We start from the raw sequence: 18,126 nt of genomic DNA, 5'->3' as shown, positions 1-18,126 counted from the left end.
TTTTTGTAGAATGGATAAATAGACCCATAGGAAAATTTAAAGACTCTTAGTCTCTCACGCAATTGAAAATATTTTACCCAGCTATGTTATTTATTATTTTATAAATTTTAATAATGTTTAATTGTTTCTTATTTGCTTTTCTAGGTGATACTTGTTATTTTCCATTAATGAAAATTATTTTCTAAACTTTATTTCTCTTATTTATGTTTTTTGCATTGTATAGAACAAGGTTTCTCAAACTCAGCACTATTGATACTTTAGGCTGGAGAATTCTTTCCTGTGAGGGCTGTGCATTGTAGGATGCTTAACAGAATCCCTGGCCTCTACCCACTAGATACCAACAGCTTTCCCAAAGTTGTGACAACCAAAAATGGCTCCTGACGTTGTCAAATATCCTCTGGGAAGCAAAATTACCACCAGCTGAGACCCACTGGTCTAGAATTTCCAAAATATAGTATAATGATAACTGTGATATGGGCATCTCTAGTTTATTTCTGATTTTACAGGAAGTAATGCTTCCATTATTATGTTTTTCCATTAATATATCAGTTTAACATAGGTAGTCTTTGTGAAATGAAGGAAATAGAATTTTACTCATATCTTAAAATAAATAAAAGGTAAATATGCAATGAATATTGATTGGTGATAATGCAGGATAATTCCTTGCGGTCAAAAAGAATTAGTACAATTCAGTGGACCCTTTAGGACGAAGGCTGGGTGGGGAGTATGTGTGTGTGTGTGTGCGTGTGTGTGTGTGAAAAAGTTGGGTAGAGAGTGTCTGTTGTGTAACTTTTGATTCTAGACACTTGATCATAGAAGCAGAAAAGAATCCGTGCTAAGAGAACACAGCCAAGCCTTTCACACAGTGAAGGGAAGGAAACCAAATACTGGATTATTGCTGTAGTTGAGAAATAGTCCCCAGGTATTTTGAGTAGATGAGTTCTTTAGCCACTACTTTCAAATGATAATTTATAGCTCTTTTTGTTTTTCTGAACTTATTTTATTAGGCTTTGGCTCTCAACATTTCAAATATAATAATGAAGTTGAGAGTCCCTGTTAGTAGCTTCTAGTGGCCTTGAGAAGTCTGCTTCTGTGACTGAGGTGATGATGGCAGACTTGGCAGGGAGCTGGGAGGTTCTGGTCAAACCTTCAAAAACAGCCTGGAGTAGAGGCCACAGACAGACGGCACAGGTGAGAGGAAGCATAAATTCTACGCCTTCGCTGCTTAGACTCCACTTGGCCTGAAGGGCCTCCCTCTGTGGGGGGCTCAGAGGCCCCCCTGGGCTGGCGGATTTATGTCAGCAAGAGCAGCGCAGTAGAAAGAGATTAAGAACACTTTCAAAGGGTGAGGGAGTGGGCTGCTCCTTGGGCTGAGCGATCTGGGACAGAGCTCAGTCTGTGAGGACCTGGGCTGGTGCCAGTGAAGGGAGTAGGGCAGGCCTGAGGAATGGAAGGTCACGGGCCAATTGGGTGTTGTGATAATTATATCCTTGTTTCCTTGAAGGTACCAGCGTCCTTGATTTTCCAGCTTCAAAGAGAGCTGCCTCTGAAGTAGGGGGACGTTCACACCTGCTTTGCTGCAGTGATTTCTGCCTTCCTGGCTGCAGACTCAACAAGACAACAATAGTTCTGTGGACATTTTCAAGGCCACGTTCATAAACCAAGCATGGGAAGCTTCTCTTTCACCCTTTCTTCCTAAATGAAAATGAAAAATTAGTGTACCCCATGAGAATTCAGCAATGAACCCAATTTAATGGTTTTACTTTAAATTCAGATACTTAGGAGTTTAGGTGCTCTAAATCATTGCCCCACTCCCCTTATCCTTGCTCCCTCTGATTCTTCCCCCAACCCAAAGGGGCTATCACAGGACCAGACATCAGGTAATTGCTAGAGGTGTCAGTATACAATACACTGGGAATGTTTTGGTTTTTTCTTTTCCTCTATACCGTTCGTCTTCAGAGAAGCTGTGCCAACAATAGTTAAGAAGTACAAGCTTAGTTCTACCTTCCGTATTTTCCTTATGGCACTTAGATTTCCATAAGTCCTTTCAAGAGGGGAGAGAAGTTGTTGACATTGCTGCTGTTTTAAGTGGTACTCTGCTTGTCTGCCTGGTGCAGAGAATAGGATCTAAAAGTGGGCTTTCCACTGACTAAATATATATTTGCTGCCTCCCACCTCATCTTTCTACTGATCATCTGGACCCTCCCATCATTAAATGTGCAAATTTAAAACCACATTTTGATTAATAAATTCCCTTTGTTAAAAAGCCGATGACTGGTTTCTGGCACATAAAACTTTTCCAAGAGGTAGACTGGATATTACACATAACTCCCTAGATCCTGAGTTCTAATGTTTCTCTGGAAACATTGCCATCAGCTCTGGAAACCAAACCTTCCTTCCCTACACAAAGGCAGGTGCTGGTCAAAACCTGGAGAGTAGAAAGAGGGAAATGTAGTCTATTTTTGAAGCCGGTTCTTGTTCTGACCCTTGACAGTGATAAACGGTGGTCCCATATACAAAATATTCCCTAACTCTTCTTAACTTTTGCTCTGAGATTGTGCAAAAACACAGTGTTATGTTGATGAATTCCCAACTTAGTGATATATAAGTAACTGGAGTCTTTCTTCATTGAAACATGCAGTCTGTCTCTCTTCCTCTCTGCCTCCACCCTTCTCTTTCTCTATCTCCATTGTACTAAGAGTTTTCCACTTCCAAAGATCAGGAGTAATGACTGCTATGATACCTGGGAGGAGCAAAAGCTCCGCCCAAAGTCTGCTCCTACCTGTCACTCGGGACCCTGGGATTCTGAGCTCTTGCCTGTGATTTAATAATGAGACCCAATGGGGCAGCCCAGGTGCTGTATATCATACCCTTGTTGATTGCCAAGGGAACATTTAATCTGTTGGCTTTATTCAGTTATGCTAGTCTGGCAAATGTACCTGGAGCTATAAATTATTTAGAGGTTTAATTTATTTGGTGTAGAAGGAACTCTCTTATACCTTAGTTATCGAATAGCAGAAGATGAAAAACCACTTTGTTGGCAAATCATAAAAACTTTAACAGACTTGTGCCTTAAAGAGTAAAAGAGACTTTCCTGACCTTAAAAGTATAACAGGGATCCAAACAAGCACTGTTAACACATTATCCCCTGAGATAAAAATTATGGTATAAATTCCTTCGGATAATAAGTGAAATGTGAAACAAATGCTTTCCATCGGATGCTAACAGATAACTACTTTGAAGTTAATGCAAGTGTAAACTGCCAACGAGGGGTCAGAAGGGGCGTAGTAGGGGTCTTTGTCATAGCGCTCTTCTCTGTTATAATGTACTTCCATTATAAGGACCCAGGTGAGGGAGATATTTTAAATTGCAGGAAATATGATACAACCTAAACCTTATTAGTATACAAAATTACTACCTAATAATGAAACATGTCATTGTCTTATTTATTCTTTGACCTTGTACTTAGCACATTTCATTAAAATAGAAACTCAGCACATGTTTCATTAAAATAGAAACAAATAGCAAAAAGTTATCTTGTGGAACAACCACTATCACATCAGATTAGGTCTCCTACCCTCCAACTGTTTCATCCATTCTCTTGATGAAAAAGGGTTGATCTGAAGCAAAAATAAACAATCTATAGCAACACAAAAATATAAACAATAGGAGTACAGAAATTCTTTGTAAATGTTTTCTAACTGTTTTGTTTTAAAGATACTTCCGGAATCAGGTGACATTATTAGGCTTTTGTGTACCATCATCCAAATATTTAAACAATTTTCCTTTCTCAGTGGGAAGCAGCAGAGTTTTTAAGCTAAGAATGCTATTTCTGCAGTCAAGCAGCGTGGGTTTGAATTCTTGACTTTTATTAGCTGTGTAACGTTGGAGAAATTATTTAACTTCTCTGTGCCACAGCTGTCTCATCTGTACAATAGGGATACTACCTTTCTCATAGAGTTCTTATGTGGTGAAGTCATAAAACAGCACCGGACATATAATAACTGCTTGATAAATGTTAAATTGTTGCTACTAATCATCCACTACGTGCTTTGGATTCACTTCCTCATATTCATATAATAAACAATTCTACGAGTAGTTATTATTCCATTTCACTGGAGAGGACATTTACTCCTGGACCCAGAGTTAAGCAGATATAATTCAAACTCAGGTCTGTAAGTCTCTGTGGCCGGTTCTGATCCCTGGCGCCGACTCTGAGACAGAGATCTTGGTGCTGGAAGCTTAAGGGGAGTGCTCGGGGGCAACACCTGTGGGCCAAGGGAGAAGGTGCTCTGTGACGCAGCACATGTGCATCACCCTACAGGATGAAAGGCCACTCTACCAGAGCTCCAGCACTGGCCTGGCCCTTCAGAGTTGGACCCCACTGGGGCAAGGGGTTGGCCTGTTAGTGGAATCTGCAGTCCTTGCATGTAGCCTGCCCCCAACAGGGGTGTGGGTTTGGGCAAAGCAGCTCTCTTCAGCCAAAGGCTATCTCCAGAGAGGGTCTCCGCTGAAGAACCAGCGGCAGCCAACGCTCCCAGCAGCTGGGGGCATAAGCACTTCAGTCTCGAGGTGGGGATCTAAGCAGTGGATCAAGGGGTCCACACTGCCTCCATCTTTGGAGGGTGTTCAAGGTCATCTGATGGCCCATGGCGGTTGTGATCCTACTTCTTTTGCCCAGAATCTCTCAGACCCCGTCCGTGTTGGGGAGTTCGGGAAGCATGTGGACGGACTGTTTCTGTGAACTACAGAAGGTGCTTGGTGACTTGAGACAGCACAGCTGCTGCTAACCAGCATCAAAACCAAGTAAATCACCCATAGGAACTGACTGCCGTGGTTTATGGTCTGTACAGCTGGCTATAAGAGCGGTCGTTTGAAAATGCTTAAATAGCACAAATTTTTAAAAATCCAATCTTCTAGCAAGCATTTTTTATGGTGTTTATGTCATGATCCATAGGCTAGAACTACAGAATTTTAAAACCAGAAGGGGCCTGAGAGATCCCACTCCTCCATTTGGGTTGGGGTGGCGGGGAGTGATTTAGTCAAGGTCACATAGCAAGTTAACAGTTACACACAATGGGATTGGGACCATAAGCATGAAAATTGATATTCTCAAGTAGAGGCTAGCTGTTTGCCAACTGCAAAGAAATTATAAAAACAAATTCTTGGCTGAAAACTTGAAAGGATAGGTTTGGAATGTTATCTTAATGCACACTACACTCTTGAAGTTTCTTGTCATATCCTAGATAAAGTACTGTGTTTATATTTTATTCATTTCCATGCAGAATGGCTTCGAAAACTAAATGCCAAGAATTCTCACTGACATCGCGTGGTTCGCATTTCATTGATTCTATTTTGTTATTTTACTGTTTTATGATGAAAACTGTCCTCTACTCCTAGCACTGTAGTTTTTCTCTATATAATTGACACAGTGACAAATACTGTGCGGTGCTAGCAGTCTTTGAAGACAGAATTTTAGATTTGAGAGTGGAGTCTTATCTTAAAATTACTTTCAGAAAACATATCAGACACACGGAGCTGTCAGTTTTAAAGCTGTATCACCAATTTTATGTTAACTTATTATCTCAATATCCTCTGGCATATGGATACATCCATAACCACGAAGATTAGTGCTCAGTCAAAAAGAAAAAAAAAAAGCTTTTAATTTTTCATTACCCCTTCAGTACACTACCTGGCTGGAGTTAGACATTTAAAAATCCCATATGATTGTTCAGCTCTTCAGAGACGTTAACCCTTACATTTCCAGCAGAAAACCTACTGAACAGTGTTTGATGATTAGGAATAGTGGCAGTTTAGAGTTAAGGTTCAGAGCACAGAGACTGCAAATCCATACTTCCTGGGGTCAAAGCCTAGTTTCACCAGCTGTATGAGGTATAAAGTGCTTAGAACAGTGTCTACTCACAAAAGTGCTGAGTTGATGCTGTATGATCAAAATATGCTTTTTAAACTAGAGGACTGAGCCATTACAAGGAAAGTTAAAGATGAAGATTAAAAACTAGATACACTTAGTTTTCAATCTTTGACGTGTTCAATTCTCGATGCTTACAATGGAGCTCCTGGGTGAAATAGAATCATAAGCCTAGTTAGACCATACGTTTAGATTCTAAAGGTTTACGCCACGACCTGATACACATAATACATGAAACAGTAAATTCCCCATTTTTAACTAGAAGACATTTGATTCTGGAAGTCATTGTTCTAATAGTGAGCTCTAGAAAAATCATTCTCAACTTGTAGCTCCATGAAAGCAGTGACTATGCCTATCTTGTTCACCATGCTATGCCCAGGATTTTGCACACTGCCATACAGTAGGAACTTAGTATGTGTAGAATGACTGACTGATTGACTATAAGAGGCAATGCACTTTATTTTTTTATAATTGCTTTACATTGTTGGGTTAGTTTCTGCTGTACAACAAAGTGAATCAGCTATATGTATACATATATCCCCATATCCCCTCCCCCTTCAGCCTCCCTCCCACCCTCCCTATCCCACCCCTCTAGGTGGTCACAAAGCACGGAGCTGATCTCCCTGTGTTATGTGGTTGCTTCCCACTAGCTATCTATTTTACATTTGGTAGTGTATATATGTCCATGCCGCTCTCTTACTTCATCCCAGCTTCCCCTTCCCACCCTGAGTCCTCAGGTCCATTCTCTACATCTGTGTCTTTGTTCCTGCCCTGCCACTAGGTTCATCAGTACCGTTTCTTTAGATTCCATATATGTGTGTTAGCATACGGTATCTGTTTTTCTCTTTCTGACTTACCTCTCTCTGTATGACAGACTCTAGGTCCATCCACCTCACTACAAATAACTCAATTTCGTTCCTTTTTATGGCTGAGTAATATTCCATTGTATACATGTGCCACATCTTTATCCATTCCTCTGTCGATGGACATTTAGGTTGCTTCCATGTCCTGGCTATTGTAAATAGTGCTGCAGTGAACATTGTGGTACATGTCTCTTTCTGAATTATAGTTTTCTCAGGGTATATGCCCAGTAGTGGGATTGCTGGGTCATATGGTAGTTCTATTTTTAGTTTTTTAAGGAACCTCCATACTGTTCTCCATAGTGGCTGTATCAATTTACATTCCCACCAACAGTGCAAGAGGGTTCCCTCTTCTCCACACCCGCTCCAGCATTTATTGCTTGTAGATTTTTTGATGATGGCCATTCTGACCGGTGTGAGGTGATACCTCACTGTGGTTTTGACTTGCATTTCTCCAATGATTAGTGATGTTGAGCATCCTTTCACGTGTTTGTTGGCAATCTGTATATCTTCTTTGGAGAAATGACTATTTAGGTCTTCTTCCCATTTTTGGATTGGGTTGTTTGTTTTTTTGATATTGAGCTGCTTGTATATTCTGGAGATTAATCCTTTGTCAGTTGCTTCTTTGCAAATATTTTCTCCCATTCTGTGGGTTGACTTTTCGTCTTGTTTATGGTTTCCTTTGCTGTGCAAAAGCTTTTAAGTTTCATTAGGTCCCATTTGTTTATTTTTGATTTTATTTCCATTACTCTAGGAGGTGGGTCAAAAAGGATCTAAGGCAATGCCCTTTAATTCATAGAATTTTAGAGTTAGAAGGGGTCACCTGCTAATGATGTCACAAATAAGGAACCTGAGGATAAATGACTTAGAACTAATTATATGATTAGCTGTGAATAGAACCAGGATCCAAGATGTTGACTTCAGGCCTTGGAGAATCAAATAAGTTATTGCCTTCTGCAGTATTTTTGCAAAAGGTATTCTTAGAAACACCAGTCTCTTGGGATATTCATGGAGTAAAGAGTGGAAGGAGTTGTTCTGTGGGCAAAAAATTGGGGGAAATGTAGGCTTAAAACAATTAAACTGTGGATCTCAGCATTTGGAAGAGGGTTTGGCCATAACGCTCCCCCCCCCTTTTTTTTATTGGAGTATAGTTTCTTTACAATATTGTGCTAGTTTATACTGTACAGCAAAGTGAATCAGCTATATGTATACAAATAGCCCCTCTTTTTTGGATTTCCTTCTCATTTAGGTCACCACAGAGCACTGAGTAGAGTCCCCTGTGCTATACAGTAGGTTCTCATTAGTATCTATTGTATACATATAGTGTATATATGTCAATTCCAATCTCTCAATTCCTCCCAACACCCCCTTTCCCCCTTGGTATCTGTACGTTTGTTTTCTAGGTCTGTGTCTCTATTTCTGCTCTGTAAGTAAGGCTCTCTATACCAGTTTCATAAAACCCCTTTTGAAGGGAGCATAGTTTGGAACTGATGGTCCATAGGAGAAGGCTGACCAGTAAGCTTCAGCAAATACTTATCATGCACCTATACTTCATGCAAGTATCATGATACGAGCTATACAAAGAGTTAAAGTGAGTTAGACACCAAAGAGTTCCTGGGGCGTTATATTGGTGGTGGGCGTGGGGTAAGAGCGGTGGCAGGGGTGACAGCATGTTATGAAAAGGCACAAATAACTTCAGACTATGTCTGAATTTGGGAAGTGTCATGAGAAAGCCTCAAATAAAATGCTATGGGGATTCAAAGGTCAGAGTTCCATGGAAGAAACAGCATTTGAGATGAATCTTGAAAGATGGATGTGAACTCCTTTAGTAAATGTCTGCTGACTTTTGTTTAGCTGAAAATGACTTTATTTTACTCTTATTTATGAAGTGTAGCTTTTCTGGATGTGCAATGGATAGTTATTTCCCTTCAACACTTTGAATAATTATTTCACAGACTCCCTGCATCCACAATTACTCTTGATAAGCCTGACAGTCTAATTGTTAGTCCTTTGCAGGTGATCTTTCTTTTCTCTCAGGCTGCTTTTAAGGTTTTCTCAGTGTCTTTGGGGTTCTCCAGTTTCCCTGTAACATGTCTAAAGCATAAATTTCTTGTTCATTTATCTTTCCAGGGATGTGCTGTATTTCCTAGATCTGTGGACTTAGGTCTTTCCATCGGTTCTGAAAAACTCTCAGCTACAGATATTATGTATCTTCCATTCTCTCTATCCTCTACTTCCAAACCTCCAATTAAATTTATATCAGAAGCTCTCATTCTATCTTCCATATCTTTAAATTTCTCTTTCATATTTTCCACTTCCTTTTTTTCCTGAGCTACATTCTGGATGTTTTCTTCAGATATTTCTTTAATTCACTAAGTATCTCTTCAGACATTTAACATGTTTATTAAATGTTTATTTTCAACCATTTTATTTTTGTCTCTTTTTTATTCTTTTTCAAATCTACCTGGTCATCCTTTGATGGTCCTTTTTCGCTTGGTTATCTTTGGTATTCCACTCCTTTTTTAAAAAAAATTTATTTTATTTATTTTTGGCTGCGTTGGGTCTTCATTGCTGTGCATGGGCTTTCTCTAGTTGCGGCGAGTGGGGGTTACTCTTTGTTGAGGTGCGTGGACTTTTCATTGCAGTGGTTTCTCTTTGTTGCGGAGCACGGGCTCTAGGTGCAAGGGCTTCAGTAGTTGTGGCGCACGGGCTTAGTTGCTCTGTGGCATGTGGGATCTTCCCGGACCAGAGCTCAAACCCGTGTCCCCTGCATTGGCAGGAGGATTCTTAACCACTGTGCCACCAGGGAAGTCCTCCTTATTTCTTTAAATCTGTCACACATAGACATTCTATGTTAGAAAGTCAACAAAATGTAGAGATGAAGAGTGCATACTCTAGAACCAACTGCCTGAATCCAAATTGTAGTTCTACCACTTAAGAAATGTTGACCTGGAACAAATTACTTAATCTCTCTGTCCCTCAGTTTTTTTCCTTTATAAAAAGGGGATGACAATAGTACTTGCTTTATAGAGTTGTTATGGGAATTAAATAAGTTAAAATTGGAAAAAAACACTTTACAATAGTGTCTAGCGCTTAATAATTGCTCTGTACACTTTTATAAATGAAAATATATATCCAAAGTTCTTGGGGTCTAAACTAGATGCTTGTTTTTCCATCAACTCACTCTCTCTTGGTGGTTTGCCTCCTTCTGTGCTTAGTGATCTTGGATTTGAACTCAAATTTGATGGCTCTTAATGGCCTACTGTGAAGATTTGTATTTGCTTCTGTTGGGAGCAGAAGGAAAACACCAACCTGAGACACTTCACCCCTTTTGGAGTGTCCTGGCCTAATGCAGAAGCGTCAGACCTTTGGCTTCCCCACTTTCTGATGCTTTAGAGTTCATACTGTGCTACAATGGCACTGGCCCTTAGGACAACCCAGTTTTCTTATTTTTTTAGCACTCTTGGCTCCCAGTTCTGGTTTCAGCTCATATTTGAGGGTAAGAGCTGTCCTAGACAATTACTTTACTACTTACAAGCCCAACAGTCCATTTAAAAAGTGATCCAGGGAATTCCCTCGTGGTCCAGTTGTTAGGACTCTGTGCTTTCATGCCGTGGCCCGGGTTCAGTACCTGGTTGGGGAACTGAGATCCCGCAAGCCCCATGGCCAAAACAGTAATCCAGTTCTTTTGTAGTTGGAAGGCCTTCTGAGTATCTAGTTATCTATACTGCCAGAAGCTACCTCCTGCTTTGAACCAGTCAGAATGGGTTACCTTATGCTGCAGCAAGAAACAACCTCCAGTGGCTTGGAAAAACAAAGGTTTATTTCTCATTTATGCTACACGTCCATCCCAGGTCAGCAGGGCCTCTGCTCTGTGTGATTCTTACTCAGGGATTCAGGCTGTTGGAGCTTTGACTATTGGAAGAACATCAGTGCTGTAATAGGGGAGAGAAAATACAGTGGCTGTTAAGGGCTTCCATCTGGAAGTGACACACATCAGTTTCATTCACTTTTAATTAGCCAAGGCAAGTCCTAGGGCCACACCTAACTCCAAGGAAGTGCTTAGGAAGGAAGAGAACTGAAAATATTAGTGAACATCACTAACAATTTCTACATGCTTTTTTCACCTAATATTATAAACATTCTTATGTTCTTATATAGATTTGGTAACTAATTTTTAAAAATATTATTATGAAGGTCTCAAACATAAAGAATTAAAAAGAATATTATAATATAATAATATACTTCAATTAAAAATGGTTAAGATGGTAAATTTTATGTTATGTGCTTTTTACCACAATTTAAAAAAACTTGATTGGATTAAATACAAATCATTTTGTTCTGAGGATTCTGATACATTTGTGTGATAACAAGAAATAAATGTAGCATTTATTTTCTATAAAAAAAAGTTTTGTACCTTGAGGGACTACGAAGTGAGTTCTGGAGAAAGAGGGCAAAGGGAAGATGTCTCTGAGAAGTGATGAGTCTGGGAGAAGAAATTCCCTGTCAGGAAAGAGTGCAAAGTCGTCTAGAGGGGGTATAGCCCCTGCCTCCTGGCGGTGCCTGGATGGGCAGCATCTAGTGGGGAGGGGCTGTTCGTGCTCCCAGGGAGGCCCAATCCCAGCCGCCCCAGAGCCCCTGCTGGGCCCCAGGTGTACCTGCCCAGCCTGGAACAGACGGCAGGGGTTTGACCTCTTGCACATCGCTACTTATCAGCTCCTAGAGCAGGCCTTGGCAGCTGGTAGGTGTTCAGTAAATTTTTTTTTTTTTTTTTTTTTTTTTTGCGATACGCGGGCCTCTCACTGTCGCGGCCTCTTCCGTTGCGGAGCACAGGCTCCGGACACGCAGGCTCAGTGGCCATGGCTCACGGGCCCAGCCGCTCCGCGGCATGTGGGATCTTCCCGGACTGGGGTATGAACCCGTGTCCCCTGCATCGGCAGGCGGACTCTCAACCACTGTGCCACCAGGGAAGCCCAGGCAGCTTTCTTTTTAACTGACTATTTTCCTGAATCCTTTATAGTATGTTATGTAATACACTGTATTTGCAAATAAGCTATATTTACAAATAAACAGGAGGTATTTATTTACTAATGGATAAAGAATTTTCAGCATGTTACTCATGAACAGGGTAAGAGCTGTATCCTCCCCATGGACAGCCTTGGGTGTGAGTAGAATCTATGGTAAACCAACAGGACGCCCCACTCGCCTTACCAGGGCTTTGAGGCCACGGCTGCAGCGTAGGTAGAGGGTGAACACAGAAGGCTTGGGTTCCACTCCTAGCTCTGCCACCACCACATGGTCTCAGGTAAATCCTTCAGTCTCTTCAGTGAAACAAGTGTTGTGTTTAATGGTCCCTAAGAGAGGGCTGGAGTTCAGCCTATATGCACTGGGTCCAGCCATCCCAGTCGTTTCCAACTGGTCGGGTATCTACTATCCACTGGTTAAATATTTTGAATGTCATTCCTACTCTCAGGTCTCTTCCATGTGAGGACAAGTCTCTTGCAGGTCTGCAGGAGCCAGAGGTAATCTGGCTTCTCAGAAACAGAAGAATCACAGGAACTCATCCAAAGCATTAGCTTATCCTGATTATAAATATTACTCCTAATGACTCCAGAAGCAATTGCTATGTGCCATATAAAACTGTCTTCTTATCACTGACTCTGTGCTCCAGTTTTCCATTTTCTAACCTCCTCTAAACCTTTTCTCTGTTTACTGTAAAGTAATATTTTCCCTGGCTTCAAAACATGTGGACACATTCCCTATAGATGTGGAAAATAACAGGAGGCTTGAAGTTCACCTGAAGTTCACCAGAGCACCTGAAGTTCTCTCATGGAGCCTCACTGTTTCTCCTTGGGAGAAATCAAAACACAAAAGGAAGGTGCTGCTGTAGCCAGGGAGTCAAGGAGTAGTATGTGTTCTCTCATCGCCCCATACCTTTGCTAATGTTTCCTTTTCCTTTTCCTCTCTACACCCTTTCTTCTGGTGAGCTTCTACCCACCCTTCGATGCCCCAACCTATGGTTATTTTACTTCCATTACACGTGTACACCTCGCTGTTACAGAACTTAGCACTTTGTAATATAAGTATTATTTATAAGCGGACCTCCCAACTTGGAGAATCTACAGCCTCTGGAAAACCTGTGTTCTAACATCTAGCATGATACTCTTCCTTTTCTTTACAGTAGGTCCAATATTATCACCTATGCTCCTTTGGTCAGCCAGTCTGAGTCATACTGTTTGCCAGAACACAAAAGCAATGGCAGAAAGGGAGCCCAGAGCAGAATAAATAACATACACACCAGGACGCTTTCAACTCAGCTCACCAAACGGAAGCAGCTGCGGTACCGTGTGTTAACACTCAGAATGGCTTCTTTGCTCTAGATCTCATTGGCTGACAGCAACTGATGACACTCAAAAACTGGGACACCCACTGCAATTTTATTTTGGAAAATATCTCAGACATAAGTAGTGTTATAATGAATTGGTTTTGAGGGGGTAATCCTGAATATTAAAAGTATTTCCTGGTATTTGATGCTAAGAAGTTCCACTCTATCAACAGTAAATCTCCTTTATTTAAATTAGCTCGAGAGGCTTTCTGTTCCTGTGCCACCAGGCAACCCTATGCAAATAGTATGTCACCGGTATTAGTCAGTGTTCTCCAGAGAGAACCAAAAAGATGTCTATAGATACACAGAGAGAAATTGCAAGGAATTGGCTCACATGATTGTGGAGGCTGGCAAGTCCAAAATCTGCAGGGGTGGTAGGCCGTAGGCTAGAGACCCAGGGAAGAGGTGCAGTTTGAGTCCAAAGGCAGTCTGGTGGCAGAATTCCCTCTTCCTTGGGAAAGGTCAGTCTTTTTTCTACTGAGGACTTCAACTCCGTGGCAGAAACACACTCACGTTATAAAGGGCTATCTGCTTTACTCAAGTATTTAAGTGTTAATCTCAATTAAAACAATACCTTCACAGAAACATCTAGAATAATGTTGACCAAATATCTGGGTACTGTGGCCTAACCAAGTTGATACAGAAAATTAACCATCACACCCCTCATCTCTAATCTTTAGCAGTGGCTGCCTTGAGGACCACGTTGCAAACGATTTTGAAGCCACATCCAGATGTAACAGGAAATCACACTCTTATGAACTAGTAATGTCTGCTCTGAGCACAGAAGAGAGGACAGGCAGCCTGTGTCTTATATTTTCTATTCCTACAGTAGAAGTTTGGTTTGTGTTTATTGAATGAACAAGTGACAGATCTTGCCCATTTTGCCTTTAAAACTAGGACAAGCCGTGATTCAAGATGTGTTCAAATTGAATTGTTTGATATCAACCAGGCAAGCTGAGCAAATTCTCATGCTCCCTGTGTATATGCACAAGAATGCTCCCAACAGCTTCATTATCAACATCCCCAAACTAGAAATAACCAGAATGTTCACCAACAGTACGTGGGTAGATAAAAAGTGTGCTGTAATAAATATGAACTACAGCTACACACAACCCGGATGACTCTTACAAACAGGAGGTTGAGCAAAAAGAAGCCAAACACAAAAGAACAAGGCATGAATTCCATTTATAAAGTTCCAACACACAAAATTAAGCTCTATTCTATGTAGACGCACATTTAGGTGCTAAAATAATTATTTAAAAAAGCAAAGAAGTGATTCCCATAAAAGCTCTGATAGCTCTGATAAAAGCTTCTTGACTTGGGTGTTAGCTTTAAAACAACATGGTAAAATGTTTTCTCTGTATGAGTGTTAAACAATCAAAAAGTTAAAATTTTTTTCCTAAGGTCTCCTTATGCCAGTTCCTAAAAAGAGAAAACGGGCGGGTGCGGAATTAAAAGAAGCCGCAGCTAAAATAGAGTCAGCACAGGCCTGTAGGGGGAGCTCTTGCGCCCTCCATGCATCTTCAATTACTCCAGACCGGAAGGGACTACCCCTACACCTCTGCTGCATCTCCCACAGGAACCTGTTGCCTACTTCGCAAACCAACAGGAAGAAGAAAACTCCTCTCCCTGAAGGACAGCCCAGCCAATCCGAGGCTGTAGCAGTCCAACCAATGAGAAGCCTCCATACTTTGGATTCCCAGCTTCCTCCAATGGCTCCTTGGTTATTACAGGTCCTCCCAAGTCTCGCCTTTTCCCTATAAAAGCTAGTTTCCCTTCCTCGTTCCCTGGGTTTGCCTGTGGTCTTCCATAATTCCGTATCCCGGGTTGCAATTCCTCTGGCATTAATGAATAAACTCACTTTGCTGGTAAAATAATTGATGCTATTGCATTATTCAAGCTTGGGGTTCAAGGGAACCCCAAGAAACAGTGACCCAATCCCCACTTAGCCTCTGGCCAGAGAGACCAGTGCATTCACTCTCCAAACTACCTCCCCCCTAGTGTCTACTTTAGACCCTTTTCTGTGTTGCTTTTTCCCCCAGAACAAATGTCTCCATTTTAGTAGTGGTTAGATTTACAGTATAACAAATTTAACAGTTGAAAGCCCTAAAATTCATCCTCAGCAAAACTTGCAAAGCAGCTGCAAAAAAGATGAATGTCACTCATGGGATCAAAAGCCTAGAAGGATTTCGTGGAAAAGTTCAGCAGTGTGTGCATGCAAAGCCTATTCTAAACAGAAGGCTCAGTTAGACGATAGTGTCCCTCTGTCTCATTATGAGCTGGAAGTGCCTGGGATAACTGGGCTTTGGAAGGCTGCTGGTTCTTATGCAGAAATCCTGGTACAAAGGGCAGGCTCTCATGATCTGCCTTCCAGGATCCTAGGCTTAAAATTCAGAATTGAGCTTCAAGAGAGTTAGAGAAAAGGCAAAGTGATTTTAAGGGCAGGTGCTGGAGGTTTACTTTTTCCTCTTTTCATAGCTTTGAGTACTTAGAAATTTGTAGTTAAATATGCTCTCTTCCCTCTGGAAAACAGATTTCCATGCTCTCTCACCTCTGCCTGGGGAATAACAAATTTCATATGGAAACCTGAAAACCCAAAGGGAAATATGCAACGCTTCAGACACCTTGTGTCGGACTGGCTGTCACAGACCCTGGTTTGGGTCAGGCTGTTTAAGCTTCTCTGGAACAAGCATTTATCTACCGCAGGGTCATTTTATAGGTCCATTAAATCTACATTTTTCTCTTGGGCTCCTTTCCTCAGCTCCCCTCAACCCCACTCTAGTCACACACTCTAAAAACCCCCCTTAAGCCCCAGAAATAAATCTCTATAAACTGCCAAGCGTTCAATCAGGCTTTTACTATATCTCTTTGTAATTAGAATAAATTTACTGCTCAGAGAGATGGGGGGAAATATGCAAGGTACTCCTTGGATAAATATACTGCAGTGAGAAAAGTAGAGGCTCTGTAAAAGTTATCTCTGTGAATTCAACAAGAATCAAGGTCACTGGAGCTGCTACATACCAGGGAATGTTAATTAATGGGCCTGCAGCTGGTGGTACCACTTGGCCACTCTGCTCCAGCTGCTTGCTCCATATTTCTCTCGTTTGGAGGACCATTCTTGGATCAAATCCCATCTCTTTTTTTTCCTCCAAGTACAAAAAGTACATAAGTCTATCCTGGAAGGATGCCAACCTTTCAGAGCACTAAGCTAAGTGTTGTTTCTTAGCTATTTTAATCTCCTTTTTAAAGAGAGGTCACTCTATCACCTCTGGAGCTGGATTACTTGCAATCGGTGTTCAAGCTGTGGCCTGAGGTCACCGTTCTGGCACTATCCACAGGGAGGTGTCCTGAAGTTGTAGAGCAGACGGGCACTTGTAACTTGCCCTCAAACTAAAGCGGAAGGCACCTGAAAAGATGCACCTATCTCTCTCCTCACTACGTAGTCTACATTTTAAGCCAGGCTGAAGGCAAGGTGAAAACGCAACCCAAGCACTCAATGGCTCAGAGCTGAAGAGGGAGAGAGAAAGAAACAGGAGAAAAGGAGAAAAGAAGAGAGACTGACAGGAGAGGCAGAAAGTATCAGGGTAGTTTATACCATTTAAATCTCTGGGAAGCATTAAATGAGACCAGGCACGTAAACCACTTAGCACAGTTAGCTGGGACACAGGCCAGCTATTGGTAATTAAAATAACTCCAGAGTTGAGGTAGAACAGACGTGTACAACATGGACCCGTCCCTGCACTGCCTTGGGACTGTATTTAGGCAGTGCGTTACTCTGGTTAAACCTGGACTTCGGAGTCAGAAAGATCTGCTTTTATGTCCCTGCTCAACCACTTAAGTAGCTGTGTGTCATTTGACTGCTCAGTTATCTCTTTATATCTCAACTTTCTCATCTGTATAATGGGGCTAATTATAGTATCTGCTTCAAGGCTACTGAGCAGATTTAATGAAATACAGCCTGTGGGACCTTTAGCACAGTGCTTGGTACATGTTAATCTCAATAAATACTCATTGTTGTAACTGGGGCTCTTATAACTGTTTTCATAGGTCAGCCAGGGAAGAATCAGGAAAAGTGTTTCAGGAAAACAGTTTGCCTCTCTGGGCGGGTGAAGATGGCTTAAGAAGAGCAGTTTTTCCAAAGCAGTGAAAATGGTCCTGCTTGCCTCTATTGCAGCGGGGTTTGTTTTTCTTCTCATTTGGAAACTTTCTTCCCTTCAGTGTTACATAGTGAGGAGACTGGGCGTTCTTCCCACAATGACAGACATTCAAATCTTGCCCAGAAATAACAGGGAGAATGCCCGACTCTGCTTCTATAAGGAATTCTCCCGGTAACCGTAAGCCATAGACTCCAGGCGCAGGGCCCTGGGGATGGCTGCACCCACTCCCCTCAAGCCAGTCAGGCTGTCTTCCACTTGGGCCAGTTCCTTTATGAGAGAGACCCAGCTTTACTGAGCCCTTTTTAAAGGAAACAAGAACGTTCTAAAAAATTGGGAAATGTTCTCCATTACTATTTCCAAACTGTAAAATGATAGTTGGGCCTTTTAAAAGACTTGGGAAATTTTCTGAAATTAAGGAATATGGATTTAAAGGAAGCCTAGGGGGATTAGAGTTTTCCTTCTCTTTGAAGCGTTTGAAACAACTTTAATCTGCTTTCAGAGTGCTATGCAGTTTGGCAAGGCATTCTGGTAGTGCTGTTGCCTTCTTTGTGGAACTGATACTTTTGTGCCCCTTTTAAAACCCATCTGGAGAAATGCTTCGGGTATAAAAAGACACTTGAATTTAAAGAATGAGACTATTCAAGGTAAAGGAATGGCTTCTAAGATGCTTCAAAGAAAATTTTAAATTTCTACTTTGGGCAAAAGAAAACTAAACAAACAAAAATCTAGTTGGATATACAGCCACAAAGATGTAACTATTCATACATAATTTCCTGGTTTTTGTCCTCCTATTAT

General features: G+C 41.4%; 1 long non-coding RNA gene across 3 annotated transcripts in view; it reads right to left on the bottom strand.

The window, feature by feature from the left end:
• Positions 1-985: 985 nt before the first annotated feature.
• LOC112404568 (uncharacterized) overlaps positions 986-18,126 on the bottom strand; it is a 51,110-nt gene continuing 33,969 nt past the window's right edge. For all 3 annotated transcript variants that reach the window (XR_003004123.1, XR_003004121.1, XR_003004122.1), the window contains 2 exons: positions 10,562-10,724; positions 986-1,695 (listed from right to left, as the gene is read on the bottom strand). This is a non-coding gene — a long non-coding RNA (uncharacterized LOC112404568). The remainder of the gene's footprint in view (positions 1,696-10,561; positions 10,725-18,126) is intronic.

Source organism: Neophocaena asiaeorientalis, unplaced genomic scaffold, assembly GCF_003031525.2.
Source record: "Neophocaena asiaeorientalis asiaeorientalis breed wild unplaced genomic scaffold, Neophocaena_asiaeorientalis_V1.1 scaffold196, whole genome shotgun sequence".
NCBI lineage: Eukaryota > Metazoa > Chordata > Mammalia > Artiodactyla > Phocoenidae > Neophocaena > Neophocaena asiaeorientalis.
The sequence above is the reverse complement of the archived record's forward strand: the minus strand, read 5'-3'. Positions and strand labels throughout refer to the sequence as shown.